General features: G+C 37.5%; 1 protein-coding gene across 1 annotated transcript in view; it reads left to right on the top strand.

Moving 5' to 3' along the window:
* LOC126237202 (NFX1-type zinc finger-containing protein 1-like) overlaps positions 1 to 21,334 on the top strand; it is a 399,723-nt gene that overhangs the window by 578 nt on the left and 377,811 nt on the right. The gene's annotated exons all lie outside the window — the stretch shown is intronic.

Raw genomic sequence — 21,334 nt, 5'->3', positions numbered from 1 at the left:
AACAAAATGATTAAATTACAAATAAAATGATGCTTAACACTATTTACGTATTTTAAGCACTTCTTACTTTGCATGCAGGTATGGTATTCTTCTAATGTGTAAAATGGATTTTGTGAGAGGAATTTCTTTAGCTGAAATTTAAACTTCATTGTGGGTAGGGTCATACCTTTACTGGGCAGTGCATTGGCTAACTTTACACCTGTATATTATAGCGGGCCCTTTTCATAGAGAGCTATTCTGTGGCAGTTGATGAAAAATTTTTCTTTATTTCTGGTATTGTATTGATACAAATTGGAACAAATGTTGGGCTGCAGTCTTTTAACAAGTAATGTGGCTTTTAGAATGTACATGTTTACTACGGTTAGAATACCAGTTTTTGGAAACAAGCCACGGCATGACTCCTCACATTTTGCTCCACACATGATTGTTATAGCCAGTTTTTGAAGTAGCAGTAGCTTATTTATATTTGCTTTGGTTGTTGCTCCCCAAATTTCTATTCCGTAATTAAGGTGAGAGAAGAATAGAGCATGGTATGCAGTCTTTAGGACAATAGTGTCTTTGCAGAACTTTGTAATCATATTAATTGCAAATATATTATCAGGCAACTTACATGCTGGAGTGTAAACGTGTGTTCCATTTTAAATTGCTTTGAATTGTTAAACCAAGGAATTTTGCACTAAACTCTGTTTTTACTAATTCATTGCCTATGTATAGTTTAATTTCATCATTAAAACTACTGTTGGTAAACTCCATGAGACATGTTTCACTACTGCTTACATTTAAGTGGCTCTCGTTAAAGTACTGAACAGTTTCGTTTGCCACGTTATTATATTGGTCTCTAGTTCATTAAATGATCCATTTTTACACACAATGGATGTATTATTTGCATAAAGAACTATTTCGGAACTCTGAGTGCAGTATATTGTGTCATTTATATAAATCAAAAACAGAAGAGAACCCAGTACTGAGCCCTGGGGCACTCCATATTTTATATTAGTGATTTTAGATTTGCGAACACCATTTTCAGTTTTAAGCAGTACAAACTGGTTTTGGTTACTAATGTAAGATTTTATTGGATCATGAGCAGTGCCTCTTACGCCAATGTTCCAAGCTTTACTAATAGGATTGTGGCGTTCACACAATCGAAAGCTTTCTCGAGGTTAAGGTATATACCAGTAACATGTTGCTTGTTCCTGGTTCCACTTATTATCTCTTCAATTAACTCAGAAGTTGCTGTGCTTGTTGATTTACATTTTAAGAAACCATTTTGATTTTCAAACATTAAATTGTGCGTTTGGAGGAAGTTTATAATTCTGCTGTATATGACATTAACTATTTTGGAAAAGACAGGAAGTATTGAGTTTGGTCTGTAGTTTTGAATTTTGAGTTTGTCTCCTTTTTTAAAGATTGATGTTACCTGAGCTATTTTTAGTCTGCCTGGGAATGTGCGTGATTCCACTATATTATTTACTGCCACAGACAGAAGTACAGAAACATTTTGTCTGCACATTTTTAATCCATTAATACTGAGGCCATCATGCCCTGCGGAACTAGAAGATTTTAGAGAGTTAATGCTGTCAACTATTTCTTTGCAATTTGTGGCCACTAGATATATGCTGTGCTCGGAAGGATTGGCTTTAGAAATGTACTGCAGGTTATTATGTTTGTCACTGATAGCTTCCCCTATTGAAGAAAAATATTCATTGAACATGTTAGCAATTTAAAGATGATTGCTTACTACTGTCCCATTGTGATCAGTAATAAAGCCCATGCAGGATTTGTCTCTGCCTGTTCTAAAACTGTTTATCACTCCCTAGACACCAGTTGTAACACTGTGTGAAACCTGAAGCTTGTTTTCAACTAAGTTCCTTCTGATCTGTATTAATAAATCTTTATAGTATTCTTGATTAGTTTTGAAGGCCCCCTTAGGTTGAGATTTTGTCTATTATTCAACATTGTGCTATGGAATAATTTTAATTTTTCCCTTCCCTTAATGTTGTCATTATTTATCCAGATATTTTTGTTTACATTTTAGTGTGTTTAACTTTTGTGGCTAGAACTGGGCATGTGGCATCAAAACAGTAGTATAAATCAGCAGCAAAGCTATAAGAGGAAAATTTATCATTCTCAAACCATGGCATGATAGCTAAAATGCAGTTCAGTCTGTTGATGTTATCATTATACACAATTCTTTTGGTTGCATATAGTTTCTTTTTGGTGACAGAGGGCATCTTATTTGTCTCCAATTGAAGGTGTACTGCATGGTGATCAGAGATGGCTAGTTTTAGAAGAGATGCACTGTAGGAAAGATTGGTCATGTTTGTTATTATATTATTCAGAAATGTTTTGCTGTTTCCAGTCTCTCTAGTTGGCTCATGGATAAGTGGTTTCAGATTGAATTCATCAAATAGGTAGTGTACCTTTTTGGTGTTGGCATCATTGGTTAATAAGTCTATATTTATATCCCCTGTTATTATAGTATTTACATAGTTTTTTAACCCAGAAAATTGACTGTCTATGTATATCAATAACTCAGATGAATTTTTGAAAAATGTGTCCGTACATGCCCCAGGTGGCCTATACTCACCGATAAATACTACATTTTCTCTACCCCATTTTAGATTTATTGCAGCAAATTCTACAATTCCTTCTATACAGAATGCACGTACATCAATAACGCTGATATTACTTGCTTTCACAGTGAAGATTGGTATGCCACCCAGACTTGTCTTTCCTACTAACGGCAGAACAAAATTTCATGGAGAGTGGCTGACTAATGCTAATTAGGTCTTCAGTGTACCAATGTTCAGTTAACACTAAAATATCAGGTTTATCAAGACATGTAATAATATCCAGATCATTGTGCTTGTTTTTAAGACTACTGAAATTCTGGTGTATGACATTAAGCCTGAGTTTCTCCTGCTGGACTGTACAGAATGATTTTGGGCTACCAAACTGTCCAGCAGGCTTTACAAGTTTCCCAGGCTTGCCTGCAATGGCTGTTTGTGTGGCAGATTCTGATTTGGTGGATTGTGCCATTCCAAGGCAATATTTATTTATTTATTTATTCCATGTGATCTGATGGTACACAGTGTGTTGCAGATGTCGGAAAATATCATTTTACATTGTTAACATATATTAACGTAAGCCTATAGTATCCTAATGTATTATATTGCTCAATGTTTTCAATTTAACACAAACAGCAAGATTACTGTTCTAAGTATTCATTTACAGAGTAAAAACAGTGACACAACAAATATGACTTCACGGCTTTGCTAAATTTTATGTTGTCTTCGATGGACTTAATACTAGTGGGAAGATTGTTGAACAGTTAGAGGCCCATGTGGAAAACTCCCTTTTTACACAGTTGAGTGTTTGTATGTATAACATGCAGGTTTGCGTTTTTCCTGGTGTTAATGTATTTCATTATTTTTTACGACTCTGGGGTCAGTTGGCACTATGTGTTTTCTGAAGAATTTTAGAGTCTCAAGAATTTAGAGGCAAGGCAGTGTAAGGATTTCCAACTTTCTGTAGATGGGTTTGCAGGAGTCTCTGGGTTTGCTCCCAGTAATAATCCTCATTGCTCTCTTCTGGATTCTGAATGTGCTCAGAGCAGTTGGAGCATTTCCCCAGAATATTACACCATATTTTAGGTGGGCTTGTATGTAAGCGTAGTATGCACTGGTTAATGTTTTCAGGCTAGCACATGTTTTCAGTACACTCAATGCATAACAGCCAGTACAAATCCTGGCATTTACCTTTCCTGTATGTGTATTCCATTTCAGGTTATCTTGAACCCACAGACCTAGGAATTTGAAAACAGTGTCAGTATCTATTGACTGGTTATTTATAGTGACAAATGGCTGAGAGGAATTTGCATTTTGTGTTGTGTGGAAGTTCATGGAAGCTGTCTTTTTGGTGTTGATAGTTAATCTGTTGATTTTTGCGCAGTTGCTGAGTTGATCAGTAGCCAAGTTCACAGCTTTTTGCACAGCCTCTGTATTCTCCCCTTTGAGGAGTACAGTTGTGTCATCAGCAAATATTATTGTTTTGTGTGCATCAACATTCAGGCTCAAGTCATTAATATACAGGAGGGAAAGTAGGGGTCCCAATACTGAGCCCAGTGGAACAACTTGCTTTACAGTTTTATTACTTGATAGTATTTCAGTTATTGAGTTGCTTTGTCTATTAGTATATTTCATGCTGACACTCTGCATCCGATTAGTTAGGAATGTAGCAATCCAGTTGTTTGCAATTCCTCTGATACCATAGTGTTCTAATTTTTGTAATATTTTTTTGGTCAACAGTGTCAAAAGCATGAAAGCAGGATGAGATTGAGATAGGCTTGTAGTTATTCATATCTTTATTATCACCTTTTTTGAAGACAGGAATTACTTTAGAAAGTTTCAGAGCTTCAGGGAAGATACCTGCCTGGAAAGAATGAAAATTGACTCTGCACTTGGGTGATATTTTTGGTTTGCTGGTTGGTAATTTGTGTTAGGATTATTTTGGACCAGTTTTTCAGCTATGCTTGTAAAGAAATTGTTGAATGAGTTCACCACAACTTCGGGATTAGATATAGATTCATTGTGGAGTTTGATTTCTATGTTCGTGTGTGAAGCTTTCATTTCCCCTCTTTCCCTTTTTATGATATTACACATTGCTTTTACTTTATTGCTGAATTTGTCAATGTACTCATCATTCTGCATCCTTTTTGCTTGTCTTATCACTCTTCTTAGGATACATGTGTAGTTTTCATAGTATTCTGTTAGTGGGGGGGAGTCACTACTTTGTTTACATAACATGTGGAGTATTCTTTTATGTTTGCAAGAGATTTTTATAGCTGGTGTAATCCAACTCTTGTTTCTATTATTATTATTATTATTATTATTATTATTATTTATTCTTAGTGGTTTTTGTGGAAAGGCCTCTTCAAAGTGGTGGATCATTTTGTCAAGAAATATGTTGAATTTCATGTTGACATCATTGGCTGTGTACATCTCTGTCCACTTTTCTTTACTGAGGAGGGCATTTAGTTTGTTCAAGTTCTCTTGGGTGAAAAACCTTCGTAAAGTTTTAGGTGGGACTGGGTTTGAGGTATCTTTGCTAACATCGACCTTTAGAATGACAGCTTGGTTGTCGCTGAATCCTGCATTGTATACTTCTAGAGTTGGGTTAAGTTTATTTCTATTTGCAAAAATTTGATCTAGAGCTGTCTTGGAAGTGGGTGTTATTCTAGTGGGCTCGTTTACAAGGCCATGCAGATTATAAGTTTTTGCAATGTTATTAGAATGAAAGAATGTAATTATACACTGTATTATGTGTACTGCACAATTATAAATATAAGCTAAATTGTGTTACACTATAGAGGAATCTACTTGTAGTGCCCTTTTGAAAAATAGTGTGTACAGACATGTGTCTGATCCATATGATGTTAGAAAGAATGTAAATATTTTACTGTATATGTGTTATGTAAGCTAAATTTTCCTGAAAATGTCTGAAAACTTTTTGTTATATGGACAGAAAATAAATAAATAAATTTACATCACTTTGTGGAGAATTTCGTATAACTTACTCTACAATTAATTTGCTGACAGTCTTTTTGCCTCTTTTATTCATGAGCTTACCATGAGTTGTGTGCAGGTCTCAGTCTAGCTTGCTCACACTCACATTTATCAGGGACACATTGTGAAATTGTTACAAGTTCAGGATAGATTGTTCCATTACATCGTGTGTCTGTAGAATATTAACAATAATTACCTTGGTATTAATCAATTTACCGAATGCCACTGCCATGTACCTGATGGCATCATTTTCTTGATTTTTTGCTATACCATTTATACCTCCCATGATTACTTGTGACTGATGAAAAAGACTTACTATTTTGCACACATGGCTTCATCAGAGCAGAAAGAGGTGCTCCAAGTTGAATGTGAGCCACAGCTGTAAAGTTGTCCTGGATACTCAAAATGTTTTGCACTATTCCACGACTGTGACTGTCTCCGTATATTAGAATCCGTTCCTTCTTATGTTTCTGATTTGCCTTGCTTCTTCTATTTTTCTCTTGAGCCGGTTTCTTCCATACACTTTCATGGATTTCACTGTTATTATCTTGGACAATTTGTTTACATTTTCTCATGCAAACTTAATTTACACTTTTCTCACATGACATCTTGAATGCCAAGGGTCAAGACAATCAGATGAATGAAATATTTCTTGTCAAAAAGTATTTGACTCAGTACCATACAAACTTTATTGGTGAGTGTGTAATCAGTTTCCTAGTAATTTTTGTAAATGTGTGCAGCATGTCTTCTTAGGGAGGGTACAGCATATTGTTTTGTATAGGTTTATCAACAGAAGTAAAGGTAACTTCGAGTTTGCCCTAGGATGTGGGTTGGGCCCTTATTGTATATATTGTACATTAGGGTATAATGATGCAGTACAAAATTTACAGATGATTTAGTTATCTGTAATGCAGTACTGCCTGAGAAAAGCAGCAAGAATGTTCAGCAATATTATCTAAAGGATAGTTGCTACTCACCATATAGAAGAGATGATGAGTTGCAGATAGTCACAATGAAAGGCCAGTCAGAAAGTGATCTTTCATTCTCTAAGACCTTTGTTGGAAACACACACACACACACACACACACACACACACACACACACACCTGCCTTATCTTTCCAGTCACCCACCACCTCCTAAATACCCACCATTTGGCCACAGAGGAGCATTCCACTTGTGACTCAGTACCACCCAGGACTGGAACAGTGGAATTACATATGTAATTCAAAAGCTCACTTTCCAGCAGTCTTTTTTCTTGTGCCAGTCTGCGACGCAACATCTCTGTTATACACTGAGTAGCAACAATCCTTTTCATAATATTGCTGCATTCCATCCTGGTTTTCCATTGTTTGAGCAAAAACATTCAGTCAGATCTTAATTAAGATTTCAAAGTGGTGCAAAGAGTGGCAGTTTACCTTAAATGTTCAGAAATGTAAAACTGTACCCTTCACAAAATGAAACAGTGTTGTATCGTATGACTGCAATATCTGAGTCACAATTAGAATTACTCAAATTATATAAACAATTGTGATAATTTGTGGAGATATTAAATGGAATGGGCACATTGGCTCGATTTGTAGGTAAAGCAGATAGTAAGATCTTGGTTCATTGGTAGGATAGTAGTAAAATGCAGTGAGTCTGCAAAGGAGACTGCTAATGAAAAACTAACACACCTGTTGTAGAATGTTGCTGAACTTTCTGAGACCCATACCAGATACAACTAAAAGGGTATATGAATGTGTACAAAAAACAGCAATACGAATGGTTGCAGATTTACCTGAATCGTGGGAGAATGTCATGGAAATACTAGTGAAACATGCTATCTCAACTTGCACTCTTCTCACATGACATCCTGAATTAATGCAGTCAGATGATGAAATATTTCTTGCCTTTCAAAAATCATTTGACTGAGTATCGCACAAACATTTATCTATGGCCTGGCAGATGCTTGAAGTTAAACAGCAACAATCCCATGAAAGCCTATTTACAAAGTATCGAGAACCAGTATTAAGTAAGGAATCTAGGAATGTACTACAGCCGCCTTCATATTTCTCCCGTAGGAACTTCAATGACAGGGTTTGACTAATTATGGCATGCACAAAGGCATTTAAGCAGGTGTTCGTCTGAAGCTCCACACACAAATGGAGTGGGAAGAATCTGTAACATACGGTACCTTAAGAAGTACCCTCTGGTATACAGCTCGTTTTGGTTTAGAGTATGGCTGCAGATGTGGATATTTTTTATATGATATATTGAAAAGAATTAACTTTCTTTACTGTAGATTTGAGCTCTTTCTGAAGAGTTCTACCATAGAATAGTAAAAATCATGTGTGTGAATGATGATGATGATAATTTTTTGCCAAAATTAAAATTAAAGCTATGTCAGTAACCATTGCAGTACACTCATTTTATAGAGAGGAAGTTTTTGAAACAGAGGGAAGAAAATCAATAAATTCCTGATGAAAGAAAGAGAATGTTTAATCATAACAACAATCGAATGGGAGACAGTAGTGAGTTATGAAAACCAGATGAATGTGTCAATGAGTATTAGGTTGTAGGAATTATACACGGGATATGCAAAATAATGTAAACAGTGGTAGTAATGGGATGGTTGTGTTTGATGGTCAACAATGCAGATAAGGCATATGTCGCGCTGGACTGTGTGTGTTCAGTACGGACTAGGCATCAGTGCAGGTTGTATACGAGCAGTACACATTTCGTATTTGCATTCAGAGGCCGAGGTCAGTGTGCAATAAAAGACATATCAGAGTTACAAAGAGGGCAGATTGTCGGGGCCCGATTAGCTGGAGCATCAGTGACTAAGACAGCCAACTTATTGAATGTTTCAGGAGCAAATGTTTCAACAGTCATGACAGCCTACACAAAACATGGAAAGACAGCATCGTGTAAGTGTAACAGTGGGTGCAAATCAAAACTAAATGAGAGAGATTGTCATACGCTAATGTGAATTGAGTTGAAACAACACAAAACTAAGACAGTTAAAGTGACTACAGAGCTCAATAGCCATCCTCGAGACCCGTATCCATCAACACTGTCTGTCGAGGACTCCATAAAGCAAATATTCATGGACAAGCTGCTATATGGAAACCATTAGGGGTGACAACCAATGCAAAGAAGAATCAGGAGCATAAATCCTAGTCGGGTGATCATTGGAAACATGCCATATGGTCTGAGTCAGTGTTTTCGTTATTTCCAACAAAGGGTTGGTTTACTTATGGAGAATGCCAAAAGGAGCCTACAATGGTTAAGCATGGAGGTGGAAGTGTGATGGTGTGGGCAACCATATTACGATATTTTTGCTGGTCCCATCATTACTCTGAGGTCGTGTTAAAGCCAATGATTATTACGTTTTACATGATCAGGCACACCCCGTGATTCAAATGTTGTTCCCCAACAGTGATCCCATATTTCAGGACAATAACGCACCCATTCAGACAGCTAGGATAGCACAATCGTGGTGTGAGGAGCATGCAACTCAACTGCATCGTCTTCACTGGTCAGTACATTCCCCGGACTTGAACATTATTGAATCCTTGTGGGAGGTATTGGAGCACAGACTCCGGAGCAGATTTCCACATCCCTCGTAACTAAAGGAGTTAGAAGAGGTTCTGATCAAAGAGTGGCATAACATTCCACTGGATACTATACAATCATTATATGCCAATATTCCAAGAAGAATCAGAGCTGTATTGTGGGCAGATGGGGGTCCAACCCCCAAGTAAGTGCGAGTGTTCACATTATTTTGCCTATCCTCTGTATAAAACTGTGGGAAGGCCATATGAAGTACTAGCTAAGGTTCACTCAGGGAGTTGATATGAGACTGTGTGATAGTTGTAATAAAAGGATAAACTTCAGAGTATGAGAAATAAACAAATTTTATTGAAAACATATTTTAACTGTTTACAATTCTTGTTTATAAACAACATTTTTCATTTTGTTATCCAGGGTGTGTATGTACAAATTTTTCAAATTTCCTACTCGAGAGCAAACTTGTTGACCGTGAGAGAAGCACGAATCTTTGAGGTTGATGCCGCAATATTTTAAAGTTTGTCCTTGCACTTTGTTAGCTTTAAAACTGTAGGGTAATTTGATTGGAGATTGCAGTCTTTTAAATTGGAGTGGCAATTCAGTAGATATGAGTGGTGTTATGGGGATAAATAGTGTGTGTCCTTTGTACTTTTCAGTCATAAGTTTGGCTTCGATGATATTATTCGATAGCTGCTTGAAGATTATCTTGTTGTTCCATTACATAGTTTTCAGGAATGGAGATTTCTGTAGGAAAGTTCACACTTTCTTCGGTGTTTACTGTTGTGTTGATTGATTTGTATATTATCTCTTTACTGGGTATTTTCTTTTGAATATTAAAGTTGATATTGTCAACAATGTTATTTTTAGTTGCCAAAATTGCCCTTTCAAATAGGCAGTTTGAATTGGTAAAGTTGTGGACAATGTTTGGATAAATTTGGTCGATGACTTCATTTTCAGCAGTGGCCATGTTGCAGAAATCAGTTTTGAGTTTAATGAGGCCAGTCATCTGGTCAGTAGGATATGTGCCTTTTTTTAAGTGTGCATTGATCTTGTCTGCTGGTGTGAACTTTGTGATACAGGTAACTGAAAGTGTGTCAAAAATCACCTGAGATTTTGGGTGGATCTCTACCCATCACTTCAGAGTTTCCTTACAAGTCTTCTGTCCATGGCTTCAAGTGATTTTTTGTATGCCATTGAGCATTTTTCTCAGATGATAATTTTAGCTTGCCTTTGAAGTTCACCTTGTCCAGAAGCTCTTGAGGTGTTACATACCGGGAATTATTCTTCAGCTATATTCACCGGTAGTTGTAGTGCGGAATGGGCAGTTCGTCCTCCTTCCATAAGTGTGGCTGCAATGCTGGATGGTGCCAGTGAAAGTGTGATGTGTTGTTTAGCATGTATTTCCATCAGCAACAGATTTATTAGAATTGTTTTCCAGGTGCTACCTGGTGCATCCAAGTAAATAATTCCTCCAGTAATGTTGTCAATCCAGTCCATGATACCATTATAAATTACCTTTTCATTGCCATTGAGGAGTGTTTTGTGAGAAATGTATTAAAGTAGTTCCTTGAAGTTTTTTTTCCTGTATAATTTTGAAGTATAGCACACTGATACCATCTTTTCGTGGTGCTTGCATCCCACATTGTCTGGTTGTTTATTGCTAAACGTTTATCTTCCAGACTAATGAGTGTTTCATTGAAGATGTCATCGTTGAGTTCGATGGTCAGTAGATGATGAGCTTGTCAGATTTGGTACCGTGTCATCACTTATACTCTCTTTGAAGGAGTCCCATAGCTGTTTTGGATTTGATGGGTTACGTCTTGTTAGAATTTTGGCAAATAAGTCTCTCATTTGTTCAGCTGAAGCTGTGAGTGAGACTTCTTCCAGCATTAATTCCCAGTGGTTCTTATTTTCCAGTAGCCCTAAGTGTTGGCATGCTTCTCTGTATGTCTGGCATAGGTGACCATCAACAGTCTTGAGATCTTTGAAATTTGTTGGTCCCCGTATTTCGTGTAGCAACTTCTGTAGATAGAAACATTCAGCGTTGTTCCGACGTATGGTGTATACTCGACCTAGTGTGCCAGTATTCACAATTCCTGGATGATCTTTTACTGGAATATCTTGTTTTTGTTGTTGAAAGATTTTTCTTGTTGTGTTACACATATAAAAGATTGGGACGTCGACATATAATAACGTTTTAGCGAATAGATCTGTTTGACACAGTTGGTAAAAAGCTGTTAATATTGTGTTCTGAGATGATTTGCATGCAATTTTTCTGGCTTTGTCTTTTTGTGAAGTAAACTCTCTGTCCATTCTCCAAATATACTGATAGATGTTGAACATTTGGTTCACATTCATGAATTGCAGTATTCTACTTGTTGGGACATTTTGGAAAGTAGTATGTTATATAATACTACCCATTGATTATGTATTTCAAATTAATGGTCTGTCTGGTCTGTGGTAGCCATATGAAATTGTGAGAGTGAGACCATCCTCATTTTTTGACATTCGATCATGTACATCCAGCGTCTAACAGTTCCAAAGATGTGGTAGTTTGTGATGACTTCAATAAATCTCATTTGTTTTTGTTGGAAAATTCAGGCTATTATGTCATGTTGGTGCTTGTGTGCTTGTACATATCTTAGTTGTTCTTTGATTTCTGCCCATGATAAGTTGCATGTGAATGTTATGTAGCGGTCAGGTCATCCGTATTTTCTTATGTAGGTCATAGTATCTTGAGTGTATTGGTGCATGTCTCTGACTTCCTGTATATGATGATGGTAAGATTACTGTTGCTCCGAAGTCGTCATTGTTTCCGTCATTTATGATTGCATATTGAAGGTGGATGTAGTTTCTTCTGATTCTGTCTTATGTAAAGCATCCGTTCCACTTCCATTTTTGCATACATATCTACGAGGAATTGTTGGAATAAGGGCGAGTGTTGAGAATGTGTTTGTGTGTTTCGTTGTCTTTGGTCATAAAGTGTTAAGCTTAGAACGTCATGGAAGTGACATTTTTGTTCATTTCTACGTCTGTTTCAGGTCGGAATTGTTTCACATTAAAATGATATCCAGCCTCTCCGTGCAGAAATATTAATGGAAATTGGAGGGCATCATATGAACTGTGTGTCTCTGCAGTGCGCTGTAGTCCTTCTCTTCTTTGTTTTACCGTTATGTCATGGCTTGTGTTTTCATTGTCCACTTCGTCTAACTGAGGTGCATTAAATCAACGTTAGTGTTCTCCAGGTGGTCTTTCGTCAGTTCAAATTAACTTTATAGTCTTCAGAAATCATTCGGTCTAATGCTGTTTTGAATAAATGAATCAGTTGATTGTATTTGTGTAAGATCCTCTGTACATATTGGACTGCTTCTCGTCTCAGTCCACTGATATTTGTTCATCATTGATCAATTTCTGTTTCTTCATTTCCAATGGAATATATGTGTAGAAATTTATAGTCTTCACTGATCCATGTTGTGATAGATTTTTCCTTGGATGGGGAAAAAAAAAATCAATTTCATCTCTGTTAGTGTTGATCGAAGTGGAAACCAAAAGAAATCATTGGGAAACAGATGTTTTACACTTTTATATTTTGAAGAAAGCGTTTTGATTCTGGAGTTTCCCCAGTCATGTAATGTAAAAATTCCTGTGGAGATGCTTCCAGTGATGTTAGTCAAATTTTTCCATTGATGCAACAGATTCCTGGTGTTTCTCTATTGAATTGGCAGATGTTATCCATTTTTCCAAATATGGCATGTTTGTGTTTGTTATAGTCTTTTGTTGAGTTGTTGTGGAATTCTTCATTTGTGAGGTTTTACTGTTTGTCCTTGTCTGCACTTCTCATATAACAGTATTTTCATGGCTGGCTTGAGTTGCAGTCTTTTATTATAATATTGTGTATCCATTCTTCAGTACATTCATTTTGTCGTTCTTCAGTTTCTCTGCTTCCCACAGTGCTGATTGTCGTTCGTTGGGAACTTAAATGTGCTTTGTGCACTTTGTCTGTTCCTTCCCCCCCCCCCTCCCCCCCACCCCCCCACCCCACCCCTCCTCCATGATTGGCAAGATCTCCTCCTCTTTTATGGTCAGGAATTATCTAAAATGTAAATCAAATCAACTGTATAATGTAACAAACACACTAAGCACGCTCTACACACTTTTCACACTTTATTTTCGATTGATATTCACGTGCTGTATCATTTTGACTACTCACACTTCACTGTTTGTTTTTATAGACTCACTGCAACGCTTCTTTGTTTCCTCCCTTCATCACTGATAAGAAAGTGGTGTTAGAACCCATGACAAGTCTTGCTTTATGTACCCGCTACCAATGGTTAGCCCCACCAGTGGCAAATTCAAGAGCATACCAAAAAGGCTTCGAATGGTCCACCATGTTCCAGAACATTCTACACCATTTGATTGTGTTCTGGAATGATCCACAATGAACTGGGACGTTCTGGGATATTCATGAACATTATGGAATCTTCCTGAATGTTGGTTGGTTGGTTTGGAGATTAAAGGGACCAAACTGCATAGGTCATCGGTCCCTTTTCCTGAATATTCCAGACTATTCCTGGACATTTCAGAACATCCCGGATCATTGTGGAATGTTCTTGAATACTTTTAAATATTCTGGAATGTTCTCAGATACTCTCGAATGTTCTGGAATGTTCTTGAAATTTCTAGAGAGCAGAACTTCCCAACCTTTATATCTTCAAGAGAACGCACTTCAAGTTGAAAACTGGAACCTTTTTCATGGATGGGGGTAGAAGGCTACCACACCATATAACTCTACTGATTGTACCAGGACTCGTTTCTTAGTTGTAGCAGCATGCACATTGTACCCTTACTTTTATAATGTGCATTGATTGGTAGTAAGTATTCAATTTAGAAATCTGAATATTTAAAGAAGGTGGAGTGGAAAGCAGCTGTTCATGGAGTGTGTACATTTATTCATTATAATTTTCCGTAAATCACCTCATACAAGAAATTCATATTGCCAACACATGTAATTCCATAAACACTTAAGACTCATTGTCATGTCAGCACTGATAGGATTCATGTTGATCGTCATGGTTGAAGCAAAAACAAAGGCTTGTGAAGATGGAGTTACTTAAATCTATATCCATAAGAACTGTCAGCCTTGTCTGGAGGTGCAGCTTGGTGCATTTCAGTTTTTCCTTCACCTCTGCCTCTTGTATTCACACCTGTGTTTCTTAAAATCATGCTTGTTTGATCACCAAAAAATCCATTTCTCATAATGGCAAAGCAATCTTTAAACCATTTAGTTTGGAAAACAGTAAGCTGTTTTGAGCTCTGCAGGTACATAGTGATGCTAATTATTTCAGTGATATATTTGTTAACAAGACCCTAATTTCTTTCATTGTTTACAAGTGATTTTACATATGCAGTGCTTACACTTCATAGCTCCTGTATTTCATCACTATGAGAGAATTCCATTATCTATTCAAATCAATTAGCCATGTAAAAGGCTCTGAAAGATGGTACTGGAATAGAACACTACTGACCATTAAAATTGCTGCGCCAAGAAGAAATGCAGATGATAAACGGGTATTCATTGGACAAATATATTATACTAGAACTGACATGTGATTACATTTTCACGCAATTTGGGTGTATGGATCCTGAGAAATCAGTACCCAGGACAACCACCTCTGACCGTAAAAACAGCCTTGATACGCCTGGGCATTGAGTCAAACAGATCTTGGATGGCGTGTAAAAGTACAGCTGCCCATGCAGCTTCAACACGATACCACAGTTCATCAAGAGTAGTGACTGGCATATTGTGACGAGCCAGTTGCTCGGCCACCATTGACCAGACGTTTTCAATTGGTGAGAGATCTGGAGAATGTGCTGGCCAGGGCAGCAGTCGAAAATTTTCTGTATCCAGAAAGGCCCGTACAGGACTTGCAACATGCGGTCGTGCGCTATCCTGCTGAAATGTAGGGTTTCGCAGGGGTCGAATGAAAGGTAGAGCCACGGGTCGTAACACATCTGGAATGTAATGTTCACTGTTCAAAGTGCCGTCAATGGGAACAAGAGGTGACCATGACATGTAACCAATGGCACCCCATACCATCATGCCGGGTGATACGCCAGTGTGGCGATGACAAATACACGGTTCCAATGTGCGTTCACCATGATGTCGCCAAACACAGATGCGACCATCATGATGCTGTGAAGCAGAACCTGGATTCACCCAAAAAAATGACGTTTTGCCATTCATGCACCCAGGTTCATCATCGAGTACACCATTGCAGGCACTCCTGTCTGTGATGCAGCATCAAGGGTACCCGTAGCCATGGTCTCCGAGCTGATAGTCCATGCTGCTGCAAACTTCGTCGAACTGTTAGTGCAGATGGTTGTTGTCTTGCAAATGTTCCCATCTGTTGACTCAGGGATCGAGACATGGCTGCACGATCCGTTACAGCCATGCGGATAAGATGCCTGTCATCTCGACTGCTAGTGATACGAGGCTGTTGGGATCCAGCATGGCATTCCGTATTACCCTCCTGAACCCACTGATTCCATATTCTGCTAACAGTCATTGGATCTCGACCAACGCTAGCAGCAATGTCACGATACGATAAACCGCAATCGCGATAAGCTACAATCCGGCCTTTATCGAAGTCGAAAATGTGATGGTACGCATTTCTCCTCCTTACACGAGGCATCACAACGACGTTTCACCAGGTAACGCCGGTCAACTGCTGTTTGTGTATGAGACATCGGTTGGAAACTTTCCTCATGTCAGCACGTTGTAGGTGTCACCACTGGCGCCAACCTTGTGTGAATGCTCTGAAAAGCTAATAATTTGCATATCATAGCATCTTCTTACTGTGGGTTAAATTTCGCGTCTGTAGCATGTCATCTTCATGGTGTAGCAATTCTAATGGCCAGTAGTGTAAAATCCTATTGCTCTTTCCCTATCATCCAAAAGCTGCAAAACTTCCTTCAGTATTACACACGTTGATGAAGGTCAGTTTGTAACAGTGGCTGAAACACTGGTTCAACACTTTACAGTGTGACTTGCTCTGCAACTCAGAAGAATTTTATTGAATCTGAGTTCAGCTGTGGAAGCCTATGAACTCAGTGTTGCTTTTTCTTCTGGTGTTCAGAAGGCACTCTAAATTACTAATTGCATTGAAACTGCCAGAAGGTTTCATATCAGCGCACACTCCGCTGCAGAGTGAAAATCTCATTCTGGATACTTTTTGCATTATTTCAGATTCAAAAGTTCCTTCCAAAATACATTTTCATCTAGATTAGACTTATGTATCCAATACTGAACGTAGCAAAGTGATCATCACTGAATGCTTTTAAGTAGTAGGATCTTTTGGCACATATATTTACCTTTATTGTCATTAAAAATTTTATGACCTTGATTGGACCACTCTAGTCAGTTATTGCAAAGGTTTTTACAGGTTGTTGTTGTTCACTGATACAATACAGTTCAATAATAATTCAATAAGACAATTCAATAGTGCAGTGGCTGTACAGGGATTATTATAATTTATTATTATAGGAATGCTGTTTTGCTCTTCTGTTTATCAAATTCTTCTTCATTCTTTCAGATATTTTCTTTCTTTCTTTTATCATCTGAGATCATTCTTCCTGTAGCCCATTTGTTGATCTTCTTTTGTGGCCTGATTTTTGTTTCTTGCAGTATTCTGGTTTTTTCTATTTTATTTTTAAGTCGTCTACAGTAATTTGGAGTTCTTACATATCTTCCTTAATTTCTGTGATCCATTTAGTGTTGCTCTTACTATTCCACAATTTTTCTACTATTCCCTTATTAATTTTGTTTTCTGGTACTCCCATGAGATGTCGAAAGAATGAAATAATTTCTTCCTCCTCATGCTCATTACTGGTTCTATTTTCATGTACACTGTTTCATATGAAGCTATTGTCCAATGCCCATTTACTTGATATTGTTTATTCATCCATGTCCTAATTATCCTTCTTTCTATGTTTTGTATTTTGTCAATTTCAGGTGCATTACTTATTTTGTAATCTGGTCTCAGAAACTGACACACGGCCGGGAGAGCGGTGTGCTGACCACATGCCCCTCTGTATCCGCATCCGGTGACGCCTATGAGCTGAGGATGACACGGTGGCCGGTCAGTACTGTTGGGCGTTCTTGGCCTGTTCGGGAGGAGTTTAGTTTTTTTTTTTTTTTACTTGTTTTGCAAATGGTTACATAAATTATTCTGGTTGTGTGATTGTTTTACAATGTTTTAATTTTCCATCTATGAATAGGCTTGTTTTGTGGTATGTGTTTTGAGCAATGCAAGTTGCTTTGTTCAGTTTTTAATTCTATGTTGGCATTATGGTTTCTCATTTAGATTGTAAGTTACAATTTCACCTAAATATTTAATTGCTTGTTCTCCTATTGTTACTTTCTTTGCAATTGGTGGGGCAGTTAACATAATCTCTGTTTTTTCAAATGATTTTCTGAGGCCAAGATCATCAGCAAACTCCAAGCAGTTCAAACTTATATTACTTTTAGCACTTCCAATTCTTATGTTCTTTGGGTTATTCTTGTACCATTCTCTCATTATTTGTTTCAGGGTTCAGTCAAACAGTAATGGTGATAGACGGTCACCTTGTTTTAAGCCTGTTTTTATAAGGAATGCTTCAGAAATTTCTCCTCTAAGCTTTACTTTCGATGTGGTGTTGGTTAGAGTAAGTCCTATTAAATTAATTAGTTTTGGATGGAGCCCAAAATTCCTTAAAATGTTTAGTTCTGAAGGTCTATGGAGGCAGTCCTATGCCTTCTTAAAATCTACAAATGTTAATGCAAGAGGTTTTTCCCTGTTTCATGTAATGTGCTGTAGTCGGTTTTAAACAAATGATCTGCTCTGCCCAGCTTCTTCATGCTCTGAAACCTCCGTGGTATCCCCCTAACTCCTGTTCTGGTTGTTCCTTGATTCTTCCATATAGGATTCCTCTGTAGTTGTCTGGATTGTTCTTATCCCCCTTCTTGCATATGAGTGGATGATGGCTATGGTCCAATGTTCAGGGAATTGTTCTGTTATCCAAATTCTTGTTAGAGCCTTGTGTAAGGAGGTCTTGACTCTGTCACTTGAATATCCCCACATCTCAACAGAAACCTGATTTTCTTTACATGCCTGATTATTTTTTGTCCTTTGAGGACTCTTTCTACTTCTTGGGAAGTTGGGGAGTTAATTTGTTAGGTTTGGGTTTAGTCAGTGTATTTAATATAGATTAGTAAGAGCTCTTTGGGTTCTTCACAACTCAAAAATTTATTAAATACTTGTGCCATGATTTGAGCACTTCCTTTGTTACTGTGTGCCAGTCCTCCATTTTCATCTTTCAGTGTGAGCATCGGGAGCTCGTACTGTTTTGGCGATTCCTAAAACTGGTTTTGTGATAGTTATCTTCTGTAGATCTTATTATGTTTTCATGGAATCTTCTCTTAATTCTCCTATTGTTTTGTGTCAATTTTTTTCCTTTTATTTTTGAGGTCAGTAACATTTTTTTTTTTTTTGGAAACTTCAACCATGCTTGTTGTCTTTCTTCATGGAATTTTTCACGTTCTGGAGTCCACCATGCATGTTTTATTGTGGGTTCAAGGGAGCTGAATTCTCTACTTGTTTCTTGAGACTTGATACCTGTTCTTCTAGATCATCTGTTGCTTCAATGGTTTGTGTTATTTGTTGGTATGTGTAATTTTTAATTAGCTTATGTGGGTCATACCTTCTCCCTGTTTAATTAGTTTTCCATTCTTTTTCTTTAATAGAATGAAGTTTGTTGTAATGTTAACCAAGTAGTGATGTGAGCTTGTGTCTACTCCTCTCAGTTCTTCAACCTTGTGTATTTCCTTATGAAAATTTTGTTCTATACACACATGGTCTAGCTGCCATTCCCCCTTACTCCAGTCTGGGTGGTTCCAGATTTTAAGTTTATTTGGCTTCCTCTTGAAGTACGTTATTTAGATGTAGGTTTGTGTTCTCTGCAGAGTTCTAAAAGTCTTCAACCATTCTATTGTTATATTTCCTTTCTTTCCTCAGCTGGCTGTTGAAGTCTTCCAGTAAGATTTTTAAATTCCTTTTATTTATTCTATTCACAGTTTGTTTGAGAAGTTCCTGAAATGTATCTACTGCTTCCTTTGTTTTTGTTAGATTCTTCTTTTTTCTTTTCTAGGGGCATGAGCATTTATAATTGTATAGGTTGTATTCATTGTTTAAAAAGTCGGAGTTGCAGTTCTTGATGATATTGCTTGAAAACCAGTTATTGAATCTCCTATTTTTATGTTCACTGTAAATCCTGTTCCAAATTGGGGACATTGCTTCATAAACCTCTTTCCTGGTTTCCCATTAGGAATTCTATATCCTTGTGATCCAAATGGGTCCTCTATCGTGCTTCTCATTTCTTGTAGCCCCACTATTAAAACTTTTGTTTATTTAATTCATCTGTGAAATTCTTGAGTTTTCTGGTCTTAAGCATTGAGTTTATGCTGTGTGTTGCTTTACAATTTATTTGCTTATGTTGAATCTTCTTTTTGTGTCTCAATACGCATTTGGTGGATTGCAAATGCTCCGATTCATTGTTGTCTCTAGTTGGCTACCCACCGATTTCGATGCATCCTTTACCTGCCTTTTTGGGCAGGACAGTGGTATTTTTTTCCTAAAAGACCTTTCCATATTTGACTTTCAAAGGTAATTAACCTTAGATGAAGCAAGCTCTGATTTACAACTATGGTTGTTAACTGCACAGGGTGTGTTTAGTCCATGAGAGCTATTTTATTTCACTCAAGCCTGTTGGTTAGCCAGTCAGGATGCCTCCATCTGCCACCTTGGATGCGCCACATAAGATTATCACCTCTCCTCCCGCTATGACAGCATAGTAGGTTCATAGCTATTTGCCTTTACATTGTCATATTGAATATTATATTTAAAAACAAAGATGATGTGACTTACCAAACGAAAGCGCTGGCAGGTCGATAGACACACAAACAAACACAAACATACACACAAAATCAAGCTTTCGCAACAAACTGTTGCCTCATCAGGAAAGAGGGAAGGAGAGGGAAAGACGAAAGGATGTGGGTTTTAAGGGAGAGGGTAAGGAGTCATTCCAATCCCGGGAGTGGAAAGACTTACCTTAGGGGGAAAAAAGGACAGGTATACACTCGCACACACACACATATCCTTCCACACATATACAGACACAAGCAAACATATTTAAAGACCACGTGGAATGTTTCCCTCTATTATATGAATATTATGTTTAGTAGAGTACTGCATCTTGCATCAACACACTGTGTTTAATTTGCTGTGTCAGAAAGGATGAACTTTTCATATCCATACAGTAAAATGAATGGATAGGTGTAATTTCAGCAGAATTATTTTGTCTGTCAGAACATTACAAGAAAATAACTGAAATTGAACAGATTCATTTCTGATGGATAGAAATTAATATCGTTCTGCTGTAGAACCAGGTAGGAGGAGGAGTGGCTGTACATGTAAAAAAATGAAATCCCAGGCCCTTCAGATCAGGGTAAGAAGTCAGTCACCTTTCTCATCTTTAGTCATCTTTTTTTTTTAAATTCATCATCTTTTTGAATTTTTGTCACTTTTCTCACCTGTTATGCTCATTTAGGAAGAAAATAAGTTATTTACTTTTGTTTGCAAGTTCGTTCATTTTACTTTTTTGGAATGCTCCTATGATGAAAGTAGATAAAATCTATACTTCAGTTAAAAGTGCTTTATAATTGACAGATAGCAGGGTGGGTCCTGGAGTTGCCAGCTCATACAGAATATGCCACATGCTCATGCAATCGATAGTTGTGCGTGTACAAACAAATGAACAAGTCACCTGCTTACCAGCTGTTGCCAACATCTTTGTAGGTAGTGGGCAGGGAAGTGGTGGGAGCTGCTGCTGCTGCAGGGGCGGCAACCTTGATAATAAATACAAAGTGTGTAGCAAGACAACAACCAGGTCTTAGCTGATAGCACTGTGTCTTGTTTGATATTGTGTGACATGACATGTGGCCACAAGGTGCTGCTGTTGCTGCTGCTGCTGCTGCGATACTCGGTGATACTCTTTTCTAGAAAAGGAAAAATGGAAATTTTGTAGTTATTGGCTTGAAAAGACAGATAGTTTGAAAAGTAAAGTCCCTGAGGTGCAAAAAATGAGTGAAAATTAACTATTTTGCAGTATGTGTTCTTCTTCTACT

This window comes from Schistocerca nitens, chromosome 2 (genome assembly GCF_023898315.1).
Source record: "Schistocerca nitens isolate TAMUIC-IGC-003100 chromosome 2, iqSchNite1.1, whole genome shotgun sequence".
Classification (NCBI taxonomy): domain Eukaryota; kingdom Metazoa; phylum Arthropoda; class Insecta; order Orthoptera; family Acrididae; genus Schistocerca; species Schistocerca nitens.
Note: the sequence above shows the minus strand (reverse complement) of the source record. Positions and strands in the feature narration are given on the sequence as shown.